Source organism: Oreochromis aureus, linkage group 12 (assembly GCF_013358895.1).
Source record: "Oreochromis aureus strain Israel breed Guangdong linkage group 12, ZZ_aureus, whole genome shotgun sequence".
Lineage (NCBI taxonomy): Eukaryota > Metazoa > Chordata > Actinopteri > Cichliformes > Cichlidae > Oreochromis > Oreochromis aureus.
In genome coordinates, this window is record NC_052953.1 from 39,055,358 (window position 1) to 39,063,575 (window position 8,218).

An 8,218-nucleotide genomic window follows, 5' to 3' on the forward strand; every position below is an offset into this window, starting at 1 on the left:
TTGTGATAGAAAATGATGGAGCTAAAAAGCCATAATCTGTACCAACAAATATTGGTGCCTCTTCTTTGCACTTCTGTAGTATGCATGCCTTTATTACACATGTTATCGCCATGTGAGACTCTGTAACTAAAGTTTGTCCTCTTCAGACTACAGTGAGTTCATAAAGGCTTGAAGAAATTGAGGATTTTACTAGTTATTTAATGTCACAGTAAACTGGATTGTGTGTGAAGAGGTTCAACAGTCTAAGTCATTAAACAGTGATCTGATGAATTGTTTCCTTTCTCTAGACTGCTGATCTGATCGTCTCAAGTCTGGTAAGTAAAGGTTTTATCTGCGGTACAGTGCTGAAAAAGTCTTTTTTCCTTGCAGATTTATTTTGTTTATGCTTTTTTCACGTTTCAAATCCTCTAACAAGGATGACCTGGATAAATACAAAAAGCAGTTTTAAAGTGATGATTTCATTTTTGAACCAGAACAACCTGGTCTAATGTAAAAACATGTTGGTCTCTAATACCCAGCAGTGAAAGCCCTGATAGCAACAATTACCATCAAGCATTTACAGTAACTGGTAATGACTGGTTTACATCACTGGGGGATTTTGGTCCACTATAATTTCAGAATTGTCTTAATTAGATCCAAACAGGACAGGCAAAAAAAGAAAAGAAAAAAGTCTTAATTAAGGCCCAATATAGGGTTTTCAAGTCATACCAAGTATCTTAATTTCATTAAAGTCCAGACTGATTAGTTTACACCAAGAGTTTTGTTTCATTCATTCAATTGGACTTGCTTGTGTGCTTCAGATCAATTTCCTGCTGCAAATCCTAAGTGTGATTAAACTTAAACCCAGGACCTGATGAGTTGATGGTCCTGAAGGTCCTTAAGTAGTAAAGGAACTCTGGGACATCACAGTAACAGCACCATGTTTGACTTTAATGCTGGTGTTTTTCTCTCACTATAGATGATTCAGTTTAGTGCAGTTAGTCAGCACAGCTCTTGGTTATCATCGAGATATTATTAGGCAACTTGTTTTTGCCTGTTCAGCTACAACATCTTTGAGGGTTTTTGTTTTCTGGGGTCTCCAAATCCTTAGAAGTCTCTTTGTAAACCTTTACAGAACTATATGTGTTTGTTTCACATTAGAGCAGCTCACGACTAGCAGTTTAGGGACAATTAAATATTCACATAGGTCAGGGGTCTCAAACTCCACTCTTCAAGGGCCGGTGTCCTGAAGCTTTTCCATGTGTCCCTGTTACAAAACACCTGAATAACATTTGTAGGTCATTAGTGAGAGTATAGAATTTGACTGTATGCTGAAGTGGCATCCCCTAAGACTACTAAAATTTAAGTAATTTAAGTGTTTGGAAAAATGTACTTTTAAAAGTACTTTTATTACATCATGTTCATTCACTCATGAGCTGCTATAACATGAATCAAATGTCTGAATTACCACCTCAGCATGCAGTCAAGTTCTGTAGAGTTTTGCTAATGACCTACTAATGTTATTCAGGTGTGTTGCAATAGGGACACATAGAAAAGTTTCTGGACACCAGCCCTTGAGGACCAGAGTTTGAGACCACTGGTGGTAGGGCATTGTGGATTTGAAAAGCTTCTTCCCTTAAATCACTGCCTGAAAACTGCTTTTTGTAATTTGTCATAATGACTTGCAAAATATAGGTGGGATGAAAACATAAACATAAGAATTTTTATAGTGGCCTGATATTTTTATCAAGGCTGTTTTTTGAAAATAATCCTGCCCTAATTTACAAAAGATGAACTGTGTCTGAAAGTCATGTTTGTTTGTTTGTTTGTTTGTTTAAGAAATGTGGGAATCTCCAGCAAAGATCTTACATGCAACAGCTTAGATACTGCACTCACTTCTGTTTTTTTTTTTTATCATGAAATGATCTACAAAGAAATTATCATTATACTAAATTTTGCTAATTAGGCCTTAATATCAGCTATGATAAGTTTATCATAGATTTAGGGGAGTGCTTATTGCTGTGTATCAAACATGCCCAAATGTCACTGAAATATGTAGAAACTAGCTGTCTCCAAATTTCTCATTTTGCCAAAATTCATACACAGTAAATTGTTTACTTTTATGTTAACGGAACCCCAGATATTATGATATACTGTTGTCCCAGGCAAGTACACACAGACACAGGGATTTGAGAATTTTGGGGATTAAGGCACGTTTTTTGTGGGATAAATGTAAGTTGAGTTGATCTGAAGTGTTTAAAGCAGGTGGCCTGAAACTGTCTGCTCTAACCTCCAGTGTGTTGGTTTTGTTGGACCATATAATATTTACAGTAAGTTATTGTAGCAGCACATCTTGGTGTAAGTTTATAGACTGTTTGTTTTTGTGTTAATAGAATTTGAATGCAGGCCACCTCAAATGTTAAAGCCTACAAACATTCCATACAAGCTATCATTTGTGATTGTTGCCTACTTTTAAATTGTGACATCACCATTTGATAAAGTGTGCAGTGCTAGGTGTTGCAAATCATTGGTTACGATATCTACTCTCTTATGTAACTGAACCTAAATTTTGGAGCATCACATGACTCAGAAACTTGTGTGGCTTATTGCAAATGGATAAAACTACATATTACCTTTTTATGAAGATGATAATCTTTATTAGGGTACGGAAAAAGAAAACAGAGGAGAGTTGTTGTTTGTATTCCAGCTGTGGTAAACAAAGAAGTTTCCAGAATGTTTTTGACTACAGAGAGTGATGCAGTATTGACTGTAGTGCTAATTGGAGTTGTCTGAGCCTGTATTTTTGTTCTTTGTCTTTTGTTACACAGAGTGAACAGATCTTTGGTTTTGCCTTTGCTGGTAAGTAGACAGTAATGGTAATGTTTAGTAATTTACTTACAGTAGTTTGGCTATTCGTGTTATCTTGCCATTCACTCATGGGCAAAGACAAATAGTCAGGATTTAGAATCTGTAGCAGCAAAGCCCCCACACAGGACCACTGACTGCCCCTGAAAATGTCAATGAAGTTTAATAGTCCATTAATTTCTGATTTTAATTTTTGATGGCTTATCAAGTCCAAACATAGTTAAATGTCAGAGATATCTTTATGCAGTTGTTCGATTTCTCCTTATGTTTGTGGATTTATTGTGAGTATTGGTGGTACCTTAAACACTTAAGAGCGCCACAGCTATCGATTTTTATTTTCTCTCTCATTCCACTTATGAATTAGCATGAAGTCAAAACACTAGAAGTATTTTGCCTGAGTGACTAAGGCTACGTTCACACTGCAGGCGAAAGCGCATCAAATCCGATTTTTTTTTGTCATGTTGGTATCAGTGATGGTATGATGGTATGACAGTGTGACCGGGACAAATCCGATATTTTCAAATCCGATCTGGGTCACTTTCCTATGTGGTACGGAATCCGATACATATCTGATGTTTTAGAAAGGGACTGCTGTTTGAACGGTCATTTGGCATTAAATCCGTCTTTTACGTCACTGACACAAGAAAGACGCCAATTATCAGTACCAGAGAAGCGCCTGAGAAGACATCACGAACGCTTCCTGGCCATCCATTGTAGATGTCAGTGAAACTGTTGGGAAGACAACGTGAAAATTTTATTTGTACTGTATAATCTGCTGTCCTTTGAAGCACCGCTCCTCTGAAACAGCAATAAGGATAATTATTAGGTTATTTACATTATTATGTAAATAACAAAATAACTTAAAGCAAAAATTGGGAAACATAAAGTCCGAAGTCTTTATATTAAGGGCCATCAGTCAAACAATACTGTTTGCTCTGGGTCTAAACAGAGTGTTTTGTGTGTGACGTCTTCTTTTGCGCATGCGAGCCTCTTTGAGCGTTCACACTAGAGCGCGTTTGCTGTCACATTTTATTTGTAGTGTGAACAAGCAGACAAAAAAATCGGATTTGATCAAAAAATCTGAATTGAGCATTAGCACCTGCAGTGTGAACGTAGCCTATAAATGATAGCTTAAACACTTAAGCAATAATAAAATGTAAGAGAAGTACAGTTGTGAGTAGGTATATTAAAGCCAATGTTTTAAAATTAAATATAAATGTTGCCAAAAAGGGATGTACTGCAAAACACATAAATATTGCTAGCAACAAATACAATGGAATGACCTTTTAGTGTAATATTTTAAGAAATTTTCATTAAAAAAAATGGTGTGCCACTGTTGTTGTGGTTTTCTGTTGCTTCTGATTTAAATGATTAATTTGTATTCAACATTTAGAAATTAGATTAAAAGTTGTCGTTCTTCACATTTTATTAGAGCTGACTTGAGATAGAAAATGTTGGAGCCACAAAGCTTCTGTGTACGAAATATTTGGTATATCCTGCATTTGTGCCAACAAATATTGGTGCCTATTCTTTGCAATTCTGTAGTATGAATGTTTTTATTAAACATGTTAAAGCCATCTGTGACTCTGCAATTACATTATGGCCCTCTTTAGACTACAGTGAGTTAATGAAGGCATGAAGAAATTGAGGATTTGACTAGTTATTTAATGTCACAGTAAATTGGATTGTGTGTGAAGAGGCTCAACAGTGTGAATCATTAAACAGTGATCTGATGAATTGTTTCCTTTCTCTAGACTGCTGATCTGATCGTCTCAAGTCTGGTAAGTAAAGGTTTTGTCTGAGGTACAGTGCTGGGAAAAGTCTTTCTTCCTTGCAGATTATTTTTTTCATGCTTTTTTTGTCACGTTTCAAATCATCTAACAAGGATGACCTGGATAAATACAAAAAAGCAGTTTTAAAGTGATGATTTCATGTATGAAGCAGAGAAAACCAAACCAGAGCTATCTGTTCTCTAATACCCAGCTGTGAAAGCCCTGATAGCAACAACTACCATCAAGCGTTTATAGTAACTAGTAATGACTGATTTACAACACTGGGGGATTTTGGTCCACTTTAATTTCAGTTGTCTTAATTAAGGTCCAAAATAGTGTTTTGAAATTATTTCAAGGATCTCCATTTCATTAAAGTTGAGACTCTGATTAGTCTACACCCAAGACATTCAGTTGGACTTGCTTGTGTGCTTCAGATCAATTTCCTGCTGCAAATCCCAAGTGTGATTAAACTTAAGCTCAGGACCTGATGAGTTGATGTAGGTCCTGAAGTAGTAAAGGAACTCTGGACCATCACAGTAACAGCACCATGTTTGACTTTAATGCTTGTGTTTTTCTGAAATATTTCTCTCACTTTAGAAGATTCAGTTTAGTACCGTGAGTCCGCACAGCTCTTGCTGATCATCAAGATGTTTTTAGGCAAATGTGAGAAAGTTTGTGTTCTTTTTGGCCAGTCAATAGATAATTTTGAGTTTAATGGATATAAAGTGTTTAAAGCAGGAGGCCTGAAACTGTCTGCTGTAACCTCAGTGTGCGGGTTTATTTGGACCATATAATATTTACAGTAAATTACTGTAGCAGCACGTTTTGGTTTGACTTTATAGACTTAGTTTATTGTTTTAATACAGGGGTGCCCAATCCCAGTCCTCGAGATCTACTATCCTGCAGCTTTTAGATGCACCCCTACTCCAACACAGCTGAATCAAATGGTTTGATTACCTCTTCAGCATTCTATCAAGTTTGGCAAAGGCCTGACAACAAGCCATTCATTTGATTCAGGTGTGTCGGAACAAGGATGCGTCTAAAAGCTGCAGGACGGCAGCTCTCGAGGACTGGGATTGGGCACCCCTGTTTTAATAGAACGTAAAAATGTCCTTATAACAGTTCCACCATCATTTGTTAAACATTGTCATTCTGTTCAGTCCAATAATTTACTGTAGAACTCTTTAGTATTTAAAGCCCTACATGTACTGTATTTTTGAAATTATAAGGCATAATGTCAATAAACAAGTCTGTTTTTAAGGCACATTAAGCCAAACAAACAGTCAGATAAGTCAAACTTTATTCAAGTCATTCACAAACAACTCTGAACACTGTTCAGTTGTAACACATAAAATACAGAACAATACACTCACTTTTTCAGTTCATTCCTCATCCACAAATCCATCAAACTCTTCATGGGTTGATCAATTTGAAATCTGCTTCATAAGCATGTCTCTTAGCACGTGCCAGGTCCTTGTACACACACCATAATGTTATGTTGAAGCACCGTACAAATTACTCTGCGAGGTGCTGACTATGGTAGCCATAATGCTCTGACAATACATCAAGCAGCGTAGCTTTGTAGCTTATGAAGTCTTACTAAAATATTTGACAGAATTTTGAGCGCTGTGTACCACAGAAATCCCGTTCGAGGTCAGTAAGCATAACCAGAATCGATACATTAGGCACATTGGATGTTTTTGAGAAAATGACAGGATTTTAGGTGTGCCATATAGTCTGAAGAATATGGTAAATCCAAGCATATTGGAAATACGACTAATTCCAGGCCTTTTGTGTCTTACAGGTGACCTGCTGCAGAAGATCCTCTCTCTCTATCATTATAAGCAATTCTATCTATCCTATCACTCTCCCGACTCTATCTAATTTGACAGCCATTCCATCTTGTATCCCTCTATCTCTACTAGGGCTGCCACGATTAGTCGACTAGTCACAATTACGTCGACTATTAAAATCGTCGACGACTAATTTAATAGTCGACGCATCGTTTGAAGCTTTGTAAGATCCCAAAAGACGCAGGAATAAGTAGTATTTAAGAGTGTAATAACGGACTGAAACAGAAGATGGCAGCACTGCATGTGTAAGGATGCCAGCTGCCGTAAAAACCCCGAAGAAGAAGAAGCGGTGTCCCAGAATTCATAGCGCGGCCCAGCGCAGTTGTCAACAATGGCGGCAGCTAGTTAGTTTTAATATTACTCTTATTATTTTTGGGGGGTCACAAAATAAAGTTTAACATATTTTCAGGCCAGAATGTAGCTGTTTAACCTCAAATATCTGCTCAGTTTATCAAGACACCACGTATTTTCAAAAGCACTCCGACATTTTCGGAGACGTCTGTTACCCACCAGCTCGATAGTTAGCCAGGGTTCAAGGCTCACTAGAGCCTGTGAGAACAACGGACTCCCGGCAAATCGTTTTCAAACCCACCTCCATCTTTCGCTACTCAGGTTAAACATATAGAAGTCACTTAGATAACTTAAAAATGTTATTGTTTGGCTTTTTTTTAGTATTTTATTTGTTCCTGAGTAAATCCGTTTGGCTGAGAAAAGTTATAGTTTTTACACAGCTGAATAAACGTCAAGCAGACAACTGATTATCAGAAGTGTGAGATGCTCGAGAGTATACTCTGGTGTCCTGTTAAATTTTAGATAGCAAGGAGCAGACGGCTGAGTTTATTAAACTCCACCGAAACAATCTGCAAATGTCATTAAAATTTAATAAACTATCATCTTGTCTTTAGTTTTAGTTAGCACATACCTTAAACACTTAAAGCTGTAAGCTAATGATAGTTATATAAGAGCAGATGCATGCTGGTGCAATAAACTGTACGTTTTACGTCCAATGGATGCATGATCCGATTAGTCGACTAATCGCAGAAATAATCGGTGACTAGTCGACTATCAAAATAATCGTTTGTGGCAGCCCTAATCTCTACTGCTCTATCTAATTTGACAGCCATTCCATCTTGTATCCCTCTCTCTACTGCTCTATCTAATTTGAGAATCTAAGTTTTCAGAAATCCAAGTTTTCAGAATCCAAGTTTTCAGAAATCCAAGTTACCAGTACTTGATCTATCTGTTACAGAATTCTGAGAGATCTCTGCTCTCACTGCTCCTTCTTTCCTGTCATTAAGCTCTCACATTCAGTCATTTTGCTGGAAATTACAAGTTGAATATACAGTAGTAGAATTACAGTACAGTAGAACTTATAGTAGAAACTACTTACACAGCCCTACATTTGTCATTTTAATTTTGCATTAGACTTTAGTTTGGACTGCTAGTTTGGCTTACTTTGATCAATTGTATAAAATATCACCTTTTTATAAGTTTATTTGTAATAAGATAATCTGGTTATTTTGTAATACATACATTCAGATAAATAATAAATTAGATCCAGTCTGTTAGTCTGTTTCATTGGCTATAACATTTGACTGCAAGTTTATAGTATTATTATTTAAGGACAAACCCATTTTGGCACTCAGTGTAAGTATTCAGTTAGTATTGTCATCGAGAAGCACCTGAGGACCCAGACTTTCTGTTTTCTGACTGCTGCAGAAAATCCAGCTGAAGAATCCTCATCGTCTG

General features: G+C 36.8%; 1 long non-coding RNA gene across 1 annotated transcript; it reads left to right on the forward strand.

The window, feature by feature from the left end:
• Positions 1–291: 291 nt before the first annotated feature.
• On the forward strand, positions 292–6,530 carry LOC120442980. The gene is made up of 3 exons (XR_005615038.1): positions 292–314; positions 2,808–2,838; positions 6,421–6,530. It is a non-coding gene; the product is annotated as an uncharacterized LOC120442980 (long non-coding RNA).
• The last annotated feature ends 1,688 nt before the right edge of the window (positions 6,531–8,218 follow it).